Genomic DNA, 12762 nt, shown 5'->3' with positions numbered 1-12762 from the left:
AGAAATACAATCGGAGGCTTTCCATTGCATACCGAGAAACGACCGAACGATCATAAATGCACGATGAAAGGAAGAGTCGAGGTTGGCGTGTGCTCGGAAACCCCCGGTTTTCTCTTTGTGTGCAGCCCGATGAGATTCACACAGTGTACTAATTTGTATATCGAATTAAAGGATGGCAATGTGTCTCCTATGGCATCACAGCGAGTCCCTAACCTGAGTACCGTTTCACACATTTCGATCGCCCATTAACCGCCAGCCAGTTTGCCGGCGCAACGTCTATGTAAAGCACAATTAGAGCTTTCACACAAACTAATTGCTGGTACATATACTATATTTTGTGGTGGGTAACCGGAAACGAGAGCATGTGAAAGATCCTAAATGTATATTTTCTGGACGCCCACCTAACTTAAAAGCGGCCGCTCTTGCCATTTGTAATTTTCAGTGGATTACATTGTGTGTCTCAGATTCTGTTCTTAGTAACGGCAGGGTTAAATATTGATGACAAACCTAAACTAAGTGCGGCAATAACTCAGCAAATAAATCACGTTAAAGGCGTTTTTTTTTTGTTGTGAAAAACAACAAATTTGCCTTTTCACTTAAACTTTTACATACTCCTTATATTTCCTTTTGTCTTCTTTCTCGATGCAATCGTGCGTTACATTCATTTCAATTTTATTTTCATGCAGTTTATATACAAACCCAATTTTCACACTGTACACACTTTATGCCTTACAACCGATTGAAACTCGCACGACATTTAGTGCGAGTAAGCGAAAAAAACTCAAACCAAAAACAAAATTTAAAAAATGCGCTCACTACACCAAGAATATGAGGCAAAGGAAACACGAAAATCGCGCTTCAGTGGACATGTCCAAAATCTTTACCCTCTTTTACACAAACTTGCATCTTATCCTCATTCACCTGCACTTTTCGATATGCATTCCCACGTTTTTCGCCCTATGATGGTAGTCTGGATTGAAAATGCCAACCAACACCCGATAGTAGTAGGTCACAGCGGCAGCAACACTTGCCTTAGAGGCGCGCGTGTTGGCTAAACAGGACTATGCCAGAAGCAGTAGCGAAAGTGTCCAGCCACGTTCTATACTCAACTCTAGATTTGGATTCACTGTAGCAACGCCGTCCGCCTGAACCCAGGGAGAACGTGTCCAGCTAAAGGTGAAGGTGACGTTAGATTTCTGATGCTGCCGCTTACGTGCTTGGCTGTCATTCCTGCAACTACCGCTGCCAGGATATCTGAATTTATTTGCGTTCCTTCCTTTGAATTTATTTTTTTTTATTTTTTTTCTACGATGGAAATCCCACTGGAGACGTTTTAATCCCACATTTCAAAGTTAGTCAAGTGCGAAAATGCCATAAAAAGAATATATACAGAAGCACAGCAGCACCAATATGTAGGTGGTGAAAGGGAGAGTAAATGAGGCAGGTGAGTGTTGGTTTAGGGAGCTAAGCAAGCGCTCGAGCGGTGGAGTTTTGGCAGAGCTTAGCAGCTGTACTAATTTTTCCAGCTTTCAACTAAGTTCGAAAGTGTGATGGTCGGTCGTAAATTTGAAAAACTACGTTTTTTATGCCAGTTACTATGTATTTGCATTTAAGTGTTTATATGTAATTGTAAATATGTATGTATAGAACCAAGTATCCAACATTTAAATATTTGCTTTTGCTTACTGCTGTGCACACTTTGTAGCTGCTCCCAACCAACTTCCTCCACCTACTACATACATACATACGTACTAACTACTCAACTCGCCTACACTCGTTTGTTACATTTTAACAATCAGCTACAAGTATTCGTTTCCACTTCCGTTCATCTTCAGGCGTTTACTTACTCATTTACTTACAAATTTATCCTTGACACCGACCTTTCCGGTATCGAGGTCTCTCGAGTCGAAGGCGTGTAGAGAAGTTAAAAATAAATGTAATGGAATAAGAAGAAGAATGGAATGGTAGAATGGTGGTGTGCACGCGGAGCGTCTGTAGTCAAGATGCTATGTTTACAAATGTTAAAAACCGAACGAAATCGAATTTCGAGTGTGAATTTAAATATTTGATATTTACTTTTCTCGCCTGAGTTTGTGTTGAGCGCGTTGACTGTGAATGCTTTGCGTTGCCTTCTTTGTGGACTCTTTCAATTTTTCGAATACTTATTTTTCTTACATTCTGTGCGTTTTGTTTGCGCTTTGCATTTTTTACGAATTTTCCCACCAATTTTACGATTTTCATTGCGAAGGTACTGCGCTTAAGCTTGTGAGACCAATAGGAGGTTTAAATAGTTTAATGTAGCATTAAATTGTAAAATATTTACGTTTGTTAAACAGCAAGCAAAAAAATCTTAAATCTAATATGAATAGACACATATTTTTTCAAATTCATTTAATTTTAACAAACGCTAATTTTTTCGTTTTTTAATTTTTAGAAACTTACATTTTTTCTTCTATATTAATTAATTTTTTTTCTTTTTTTCAACTTTATCCTTTAATTTTTAAATTTTATTGTTTTAAAATATGTAATTTTTTTTAACCTATTTTATTTAATCTCCTTTTTTAGTTATTTTTTTATATTTTATTTTATTTTATTTTGTTTTATTTTATTTTATTTTATTTTATTTTATTTTATTTTATTTTATTTTATTTTATTTTATTTTATTTTATTTTATTTTATTTTATTTTATTTTATTTTATTTTATTTTATTTTATTTTATTTTATTTTATTTTGTTTTATTTTATTTTACTTTATTTTATTTTATTTTACTTTATTTTATTTGATTTTATTTTCTTTTATTTTATTTTATTTTATTTTATTTTATTTTATTTTATTTATTTTTTATTTTTTTTGTTATTTTTTTTTGTTATTTTTTGGCCTTATAACAATTATATACAACAATTTTTATTGAGCTCGAGGCCGTTTTTTGTAATGAAAATTTATTGTGGAAAAGCAACAACGGCCTCGAGCCCAATAAAAATTTTTGAATATTTTTTTTTTATTTAACTGTCATTTAGTTTGTAGGATTTTTTTCCTTAATTTTTTTTTTATTTAATTACATTATTCTTTTTGGGATTTCTATTCTTTTCTTCTTTCAATTTAATCTTTTTAATATTTTCTTTTAGTTTTTTACATTTAAATTAGTTTATTAATTAGTTAATTTATAATTTAATGGTTTTAGAAAATCTTTTTTTTAATTAGTTCAATTTTTAGGAACTTATTTTATTATTTTTTTTTTATTAAATTGTTTTATATTTTTTTTAATTTAACTTTATTTTATTTAATATCATCTAAAAAGGGCAAATATATATATTTTTAATTTCACTGTTGTATATAAACTTTGTTGGGCTTTAATGAACTACGTAGTCCCGACAAGATTAACGGTAAAAACAGTGTCTACTGTTTGGACACAAAATTTCTAGCCTAAGCTTTCGGTGCCACGGCCAATCGGTGTCTACTGTCAAGACCATGTAGTAGTTGCTGGAATCGGATACTTTCGAATTGTCAGTTTGTATGTGACCGGAGACACAACGAGACAGGGTGAACTATGAAGCGATCAATGATGATGAGGAGATCCGTTGACCGCCGCCGTTCCGATTTCGCTAAGCTAACTCCAGGACCGTCTCTCAAAGAGTAGTCGGCATATGGTCAAGAGTACTCCTCTCTCTATATATTTTTTTTGGCTAGGAAATAATCAGACGCAAATAAGAGAGAGGTCGTGCCCTCCCAGTTATCTCTGAGTGAACTGCGTACGAGAGCTATGTAGCTCATGATTGTCGATTCGCTATCAGAGTAGACATTTTCCTCTTTTCTTGAGCAAATAAGCTGCAAATCGAATATTCCCTTAATGGTTTAAACCTTCGAGCAGAAGATATTGCAGTGATTTGGAGGCGTAAACTTAATTTTGATGAGGAGCTGCAGGAGACCCCTCCACCGACCCTTTCATCAAATTTCGGCCTCTCTATATAAAAGATCACCGATGGCTCTTTCCAACCACTGTCATAAAGGAAATGTGTGTGGAGAAAGAGCTCATTGGTACCAGTCTATTCATGCAGTTATCCGTGTTATCTGGAAATGACCCTAAGCCTTACTGCAGCTCTGGCAGCAGCGGTCTTACATACGAAGTCGACAACGAGTGGTAGATATATTAAGAAAGCATGTCGTTACGAGCCAGAGTGGGAATGCTGCTAACTGGCCCACTGATTGCAGTGAGAGCAGCCGTGGGATATCGTTTTATTTCCTAATGAAAAAGACGTGTTCCATCCTACTAAGATTTAAGATATAGGGTGTCCAGAATTTTACTGCTCACTCACACATTGAAGTGTACTCCTCTTTTCCTTACGCTGAATGGTAGCTCTGCGATTGATAGAACCTTAATATCGTTTTTGGGCACAACTATGCCTCCACCTTTCACGGCCATCAATCCGAAATACTTCGCTCCGTGTTCAGAAGTTCCGCTCGAGGCTCAGCCACGGCTTCTGTATCAGGGCCATTCCAGCTCCACTCTGCTAAGGAGGGATAAACAGACACGGATACCACTTTGGAGTATTAGGAGATTAATCTAAGATGCAGTCACCTTAAGGAGTCTCATCCAAGAGAACTACCTTTCTAGTCTCATCATTCATAAAAATAAACAAATTCCACTACTGACTTCTTTATTGATAACATAAGGCAACACTGATTTTGGTGCGGTATCGATATCAAAGTATTGAAAAATCGCGTTTTTTTGCAATATTTGAGAAGTTCTAGCAAAGAAACAAAAGCTGATAGAACCTTCCACTTAGGCTTAAATTAAAGCTAGAACTCTGGAATACTTCCGATGAAGAAGAAATGAGCAATCCCCTTCAGTTTGCTTGGTAATTGCCATGTTCTCCAGGACTTTCTTCAAAGGCTATTTTATAATTTAGTTTCAAAGGTAAATTTTAGCGAGGCTCTAAAACTCACCTGATATCCAAAATCGTGTATACGTCTCAATATATTAAACATTTTACACAAGAGTTGTTACTATGATTAACCAATGAGTTGCAGTCCAGTTAACTCAACGAGTTTGACGTTTGATTACCTTTCGTTGGCAAGTACTAACTTAAATCAAATTGGCCCAAGCAGCCGCCTACTACGTTTAATCTCCTTTCAATACACTTCAACACAACAAGCAACAAATCTGTTTGAACAAAATTTAACATCGCATTTGTTGAACATGCCAGTTGAAAAAAGATTATTTTTTTCTTTTACTTCGATCATTTTTACCCACACGCTTGCAAGTAAATAGCTTGGAATGCCACAATCTGGCCATGATTTTGAACAACTCACTTCACACTGACTGACAATGAAGGATAGACTAAGAAAAAGAAAGAAGTCCAGAGACATATAAGACAAGTCAGCACGTCAAATACGAATCGACGTTACTTAAATCCTCAAAACGAAACGTCAAAAGCCACAACTAAAGAGTTGAAAAAGTGAAGAATTTACAAAAAAAAAAAAACAAAACACTTGAGCCGAAAGCAGAAAAACGTACGCAAAGTAAACGAGAAAAAGAAACCTGGCTCGACTAAAGAGTAAATCGAAAGCAGTAATAGCAAAAACAAAAAAAAAAACACAACAACGAAATTCGTGGAAATTGGAGAAACAAGCAGCAAGTCAAGTCAATTGCAGGATGATAAACACCACATGAGCACAATTGATCATCCGGGTCAGACATTGCCCACCGCCTCCAGCAACACCACCACCGTCACGAAATTCGTGTCACCTCTTCGCTATTTGTACTGCTGTTGCGGCGTGCTACGTTTACCAAAAATTGTGCGCTTGTTTATTTTATATATCCGACAAAAAGGATTGTTTCCACTTCTACTGTACGCGTCTGCAATGTTGGACAAAATCAATGCCTGTCTGACGGAGTTAAAGCCATTGCCAGCACAGGAATTTCAAGCGTAGCCGCAATCAGCTAAGGAGACAAGAGCTGTTGGAATGGCAGATAGGTTTGCCGACCATGGGCGCCAAGCCAACCAGCGAAGCATGCAGTTGGTCACAGTGTACCTACATATACTTCAGCTTTTATGCTTGAATTTACACTCGATTACAAGGTGACGCGTTAAGTCGAACGGAGTCCTCGGTTTCGGCCACAGGAAAGCAGTGATGCCGCGCTAGGTATTTGTGCGTGTGTGAAAACGGTTATGTGCCGACACCACCTTTTAAATGCTGCCGAAGCAATAAAATATCCTTCAAGTCGAATAAGTAAGTATTCAGCTTCCTTGATTTATATTCGAGTGTAAGTGTGATGAATTTCTGCAACGCATGCCGGGGGGTAGCATTGTTAGTACTACTCGTAACGGCACATTTTTTATTTGCACTTTTTCTTATAAATGTAACAACTCTAAAGTTCGTTCCTTCAGTCGGCGAAGTTCATATTCGTTGTGGCGGAACGAGATAAACCGCCATAAATCTGTTGCCATCATTTTCATAGCTGAATGGGTTGGACATCTTTGAGGGAGTCGTACGGCTACAACCTGACAAATGCTGCAAACTGAAATGATAATTTAATACCAGCGAATAAGTACTTGGTATCCCTTTCTGGGTTGCCTAAAGCAAAATACTATCAAACATGAAATTGCAGGTATTTTTAAGCTTTTAATTTAATAGGAAAATTTATGTTTTTATCCCTACTTGTAGGCTTCAAATCGCTTTGATCTCATTACGAAGAATGATTACCTCTGAGGAAAATGTTCAAAAAAACTTTTGAAATTTGTTTCTTCATAAAAGCAATCAGCCTTTCTGCTTTCCTATCGAGCAGCCTTGAAACAGGATTCATCGAGAGCGCTTTAAGCTCTTCCGGCATATCTACCTAAATTGCTTGCGCTGACGCCGTGGCACTCATCTTCAGCGGAAAGTTTTTGCAAACACTGTACGATCTCTTGCAGTGAACTGGTCTGCTAGCTGCGGACTTGTTATCAATACTGAAAAAAACGGACCTCGTTCTCTTAGGTATAAAGTGCAATATGTCCATATATTTTCTCAGTAGGAACCTCTAACTTGTTCTCTCTGACAGGGTCAAGTCTTGAAAGCCAAATATTGGGAGTGGGTGGGTAAAATAGGCATCAGTTGCTCTGCTTGCCGCTGAGGAAGAGATGGAGCTTGTCTCCAAAGGTAATATTGGCTATATGAATGGAAGAGTTTGAGAAGATGCATTATTTTAGCTACTAATCATAAATCTCATGTCTAGGCGGCCGGAATTTCGCAGCGTTTTAGGTAGATGTGGCCGCTATAAAAGAGGCGCCAACTAGCTACGCATCAGTGCATTACGGATTAGAAGGGTAAATACTTATCTATTATGATCGGCAAGCGGCAGGCAGGATGTCAAGGTACGTTATGATGCGATTGAGACTGGTCTGAAAACTGCTCATTGAAAACCATTCAAGCATCAACCATGTAATAAAGCTTTTTACTGTATAATGTAAGATCTATGACCAGTAAATAACACTGGAGGGGTTGTGCCTTTCTTGCAACACAATAAACTAATTATATAAGTGCTAGAAAGTACTTGAAAAAAACTGGCCTCAATTATTTATATCCGGGGTTCTCTGCATGTTCTGCGTCTTCCTGGACTGGATCATCTTAAGGATGTTTTCTACTGCGTAAGAAGTCACTTCCACCCCAGCTACTGTTAGTTGGAACGAAAAGTGCTTACAATCCACCACTTTTAGACATACCCCCAGAATTTACAGCTTCTGCCTTTGCAAAAATGGCTTTATACAGCGCCACCGACCGGCCCAGATAACAAATGCCAGAGCTGATTTCGGGGTTTTCCACGGATATATAAAAAAAGGCTGTGATCTGAATAGGGGTTATACATACATAAATAAAAGTTGTGGTTATCAATTTTGGTAATGAAATTAATCTCCAAGTAACTGCATACGAATTTCAATAAAAGAGATGAAATTTTTTAGGTGCATATGCATTTACATATATTTTTATTTGATCTTCCAGACTGTTAATAAAATTTTCGCTGCGGCACAGATGATATAGTACGCTGACAATGTCTGCGCCTGCAATAGCCAATAAATCAACAGCAAAGAGTGAGAATGCCCACCCTGCTGCCAAAACTATGTATGTATTGTAGTCAGTTTAAATTACAAATCAAAATAAAAGAGATAATCGTAAACAAAAGTTAAGGGATTGTGTTGTGTAGCTGCCTAAAAGAAAATCTGTCCAGCCAGCAGTGCGATAGTGTGGCGCTCGTATTCGCGGTGAAAGTTGTATCGATGCAAGGCAGACTATATGTATATATATATTTTTTTTAACAAAGAAAACAACAAATATGTCGCATTCGCTTTGGCTGTAACCATACAGTTATACTTTTGGTAAACGCTATTTGTCGCAATGCCTTGGCGCTGCGGGCAGCATGCGCGCTGTTTGGGCTGGACGCAGCTATGCACACACATATTAATGTAAAGCTGGTGCGGCACAGTGGCCAGAGAGGCCATGTTTTACGCGAAAAAATACGCAGGAATAAAGGCAATATTATTAAAAAAGTCAAACTAACTTAAAACCGATTAGTATTTTCAATCATAAATATCCTATGAGCAGATCATTGAATCCGTTTAATTCAACGAAATCGACCTTGACATATTCTAACCGTGGCGTGTTGATAGCTTTCTTTTTTTTTTGTGAAAACTTCCAATTACACTAGTAATTGCCGGCTTTGTGTTATTTCTTAGCGTGCGTACATGCAGGAAGCGAAGCCCAGCGGATCGAAGCGTTCCGAGTGGAGCTAAGCTTTCAAAGACGAATTCTCAAGGAGCCAAGAGCTTTGATCGCTGCTTGGCTGTTAGAATAGACATTCAGCTCTATGAAAGTTGTTACACTAGAGAACAAATAATCCGAAGACTCTCGTATTGCGGCTACCTCTGTTCAGAAACGCTACCGTGATCTGGTAGCCTAAATTTCAGGCTTAAAGAGAGTTCTTCGCGGAATATACATCCAACTACCTTACCGTTCAGCTTCGATTCGTCCGTAAATATTTATATGACCCCTCCTAATTTTTTCTCGCTGGACCAACAAGCGGCATGCCGTTGTCTGTTCGAGTCGGTAGAAACTGGAAGCTTTTTAGATTACTGGCGTGCCCATAGCTTTTGGCGAACTTGAAACTCACTCTACTTAGCCAATGAACTACTTCCGTCGATAGGCCCCAGCCTTTACCAGTGGCCTTCTTAACTCTTTCTCCTATGTTGGGTTTCCAGGAAAGCTTGCTTACCTTCATTACATAGCTTATGTTAAAGAAAATAGTTTTCCAAAAGTATACAACTATTAAATGAGTAAAACCGAGTAATTCCTTCTATTCTTTACCAAAAAGTAATGCGAAGGGTCCTTTAATGATCTGCGAAAGGAAAAGCTTCGCCTACTTTCGCCAAAAAGAATTGCGGCCAATTATATTTCATCAAACCAAATCGTAACAATCCTTCTAATTTTTCTAGTAAAACATGGCCTAAGTGTGGCCTGCTAACAGCCGCCATTGCACAGTGGTTCAAAATTTATGTTAAAAATTCACTGGATCCTCCATTTTTCATTTTATTTGAGTAATTTATTTTTAATGAAAGCTAATAAAATTTGCAAGAGACCAATTGAGCCCGATTTTTAAATTTGTGTGTGTTTGTATTAAATTTTTTAGTGCAAGGTGCAGAAAATGTAGCAATTTTGAAGAAAATCCATTCTCATAATCTAGTTAATAAATGTTACATAAAAAAAACTAGTTGAAAACAATTGTCGGGTTCTCTCAAAACGAAAAAAATAAATAAAAATGAAAATTTGAAATGTTATAAAAAATTTTCACCAAAATTATTACTTTTTTGTTTTCATAAAAATTTTGTGCATGCAGTGTTATAGCATTAAATTTTGGTGTCATAAATTTGCCAGTTGCAAGTGGCTAAGAGTTCGCGTTGATTTTTTATAAATTTAATAATCGCTTTTATTTCCCATTTAGCAAGCAGAGTGCTCAAAATGTTAAAAAATTTGAAAATTTTTTTTTAAACAATTTTTTTTTTTAATTTTGGAGAAAAATTTTTTTTATGACATTTAAAATTTTTAGTGTGATTTTTTTTCGTTGTGGGGAACCTACAATTGTTTTCAACTAGTTTTTATTATGTAACATATATTAACTGGATCAAGAGAACTGATTTTCTTCAAAATTGCTACTTTTTCTGCATTTTGGATTAAAAAATTTAATACAAATAAGAAAAAATTCAAAAATCGAGCTCGCAAATTTTATTAGATTTTATTTAAAAAAAAAAAAATAATCAAATTAAGTGAAAAAAATTAAGGCTCCAGTGAATTGTGAACACTAAATGCCAGTTTTTAACCACTGTGCATTGGCCGCCCATCTATTTTACCTTATTTTCTTTAATTTTTTTTTTTTTGTTTATTTACTGCCTTGGCTTTGATTACCAACCACAACGTGGCAAAATATTTGTTTTGGCATTTTGTCGTAACTCATGTTTGTGTTATTATTGTTTTGGCGTAGTCGTAGCACAAACAGTAGAAGCGTCGATAACAACAGCAACAACCACATACATAATTCAACTTCATACAAACAAGAAAAGACACAACGGTCGAAACCAGCGTGACAACAACAATTACCGCAATGAATAATTTCCTGAATTTCTTCTTTGTTGCTCTTGTACTTTTTGCTATTATTCATAGGTGTTTGTTTTGTTTTTGTTGCTATTATGTTATTCATACGAGACCAACGTTTTGTTTGTTATAAGGACATTTCAGGCAGCACAATTTACTTTTGCTTTTATTTAAAGGAATTACCATTCGCTGTGCGTGCATGTATGTACATACATATATTTGCTTGTATTTATTTGTTTAGCTGTTGTCTTGCGTATATTTATCTGCAACATTCACATTCTGTTGTATCTTTCATCTTAGCTTTGTTATGCTGTATCCACGTTCGCATTGTTGCCATTTTGGAGTATTTTGCCTATTTGGCATTTTGATGATATTATTTACATTTTGCATTTCGTATGCAAAACAGCAACTACCACCCAGTTTAAATTGACTTTCAAGTATTCAATTTTCTTATAGAAACCTACTTGAACTTTGTAAGAGGCTTTGTTGTTGTGTGTGTTGCTTTTGAGTTGTGTTTATTTTCGGGGAACACTGTACGCACATTAATATGTATACCAATCTAACAAGTATCCAAATAATATTTACTCGGCTCACATACCTACTTACATATAGATATTTTATGTGGAAAGCAAATCAATGTCATTGTTGAATCTTAACAGTTTTGAACTTTGGTTTCCTTAAGGAGAAACTTTCGGCTCGTTTCTTTGGTGTTTTTACATTTATTCTTATGCTACTCCTGCACTTCTGGCCGTCTTTGTTGTTACCTTATTGCTAATATTGGTTTCTTTAAATTTCTAATTATTCTTGAGACGAGTACCTACTATGTAGTTGTACATAATATATTTTTCGCTTAACCTATTCTAGAATTTCAATTATCAAACTTTGTTAGACAGTATTTTCAGATTTATTCAAGTCACATTTTGCGCTGAGAAGTTCGTTTTTTCTTGTTCTAAATAGTAAATAAATACTTTGGTAAATGCATACATTATTTCTCATTATTTTTATGATTCGATTTTCAATGCATAACTTTACTTTCTTCACGCGCATTAGAAAATATTGTTTTTGCCCCAAACCCATTAAAACTAGTTCGTGGTAAAAGTGAAATTCGTCAGGTTTCTGATATCCATGGCCCCTACGTTTAAGATGGGCCGGACAGTAACAGAGCTGAAATGATATAAAGAACTCCCAGTATAGCTGCAAGTAAACCAATTAAACTTCGTCTGCTTATTTGGCTCTACAACTGTTCGTTTTTCTCCACACATGCACGTTTGTAACCGATGCACAGCGCGCCCGAAATCCAAAAATCCGGCCAAAAATTCAAATATTTAAAGAAATGATTCGCGATTTCGTTTTAGGGGCTTTTTGTGGTCGCAAATTACGAATCCGCTGTCAGAATTGTAAAATTCAAAATTGCGGGGTTAGTGACATAAAGTGCAAGCTTGCAGTAGCTAGGACTTACCGTTGATTTTTGACAATATTTTTTTTTATATACGAAGATTGATTTATTTATATGAAGAAAATGAGCAACACCTTCAACGAAACAAATTTCCAAAAATCCACCGGAAGTCCCAGCTACTTTAAAAATTTTTAAAAGTCATCGATAACTATTATTTTAAGACTTAAAAATATTTATCCCGCTGATAATTATTATGAAAAGATTTTTATAATATAAGTCTTGAAATAAAAGTCTTTGAAGACTTAAAAATATTTATCTCTCTGATAATTATTATGAAAGGACTTTTATAATATAAGTCTTAAAATAAAAGTCTTTGAAGACTTAAAAAGTTTTATCTTACTGATAATTATTATGAAAAGACTTTTATAATATAAACCTCAAAATAAAAGTCTTTAAAGACTTAAAAATATTTATCTCTCTGATAATTATTATGAAAGAACTTTTATAATATAAGTCCTTGAATAATAATTATAGATGACTCGAAAATTTGTAGCATAATATAATAATTATTGATGGATTTTTTTAATATTTCCTCATATAATAGTTATGTCTCTGCCATACCCAAAATCTTTCTGTGAAATCTAATTCAAAAGGTCGAAATTTTTACATAAAGGTGATGCTAATATAAGCGAGTTAAAAAAATACATTAAAATTTCAGTGGCAGATTTGAGCAGCTGAATTTTGTT

Source organism: Rhagoletis pomonella, unplaced genomic scaffold (assembly GCF_013731165.1).
Source record: "Rhagoletis pomonella isolate Grant_MI unplaced genomic scaffold, Rhpom_1.0 Rhpom_scaffold_00002, whole genome shotgun sequence".
Lineage (NCBI taxonomy): Eukaryota > Metazoa > Arthropoda > Insecta > Diptera > Tephritidae > Rhagoletis > Rhagoletis pomonella.
This window is presented reverse-complemented; position numbering follows the sequence as displayed.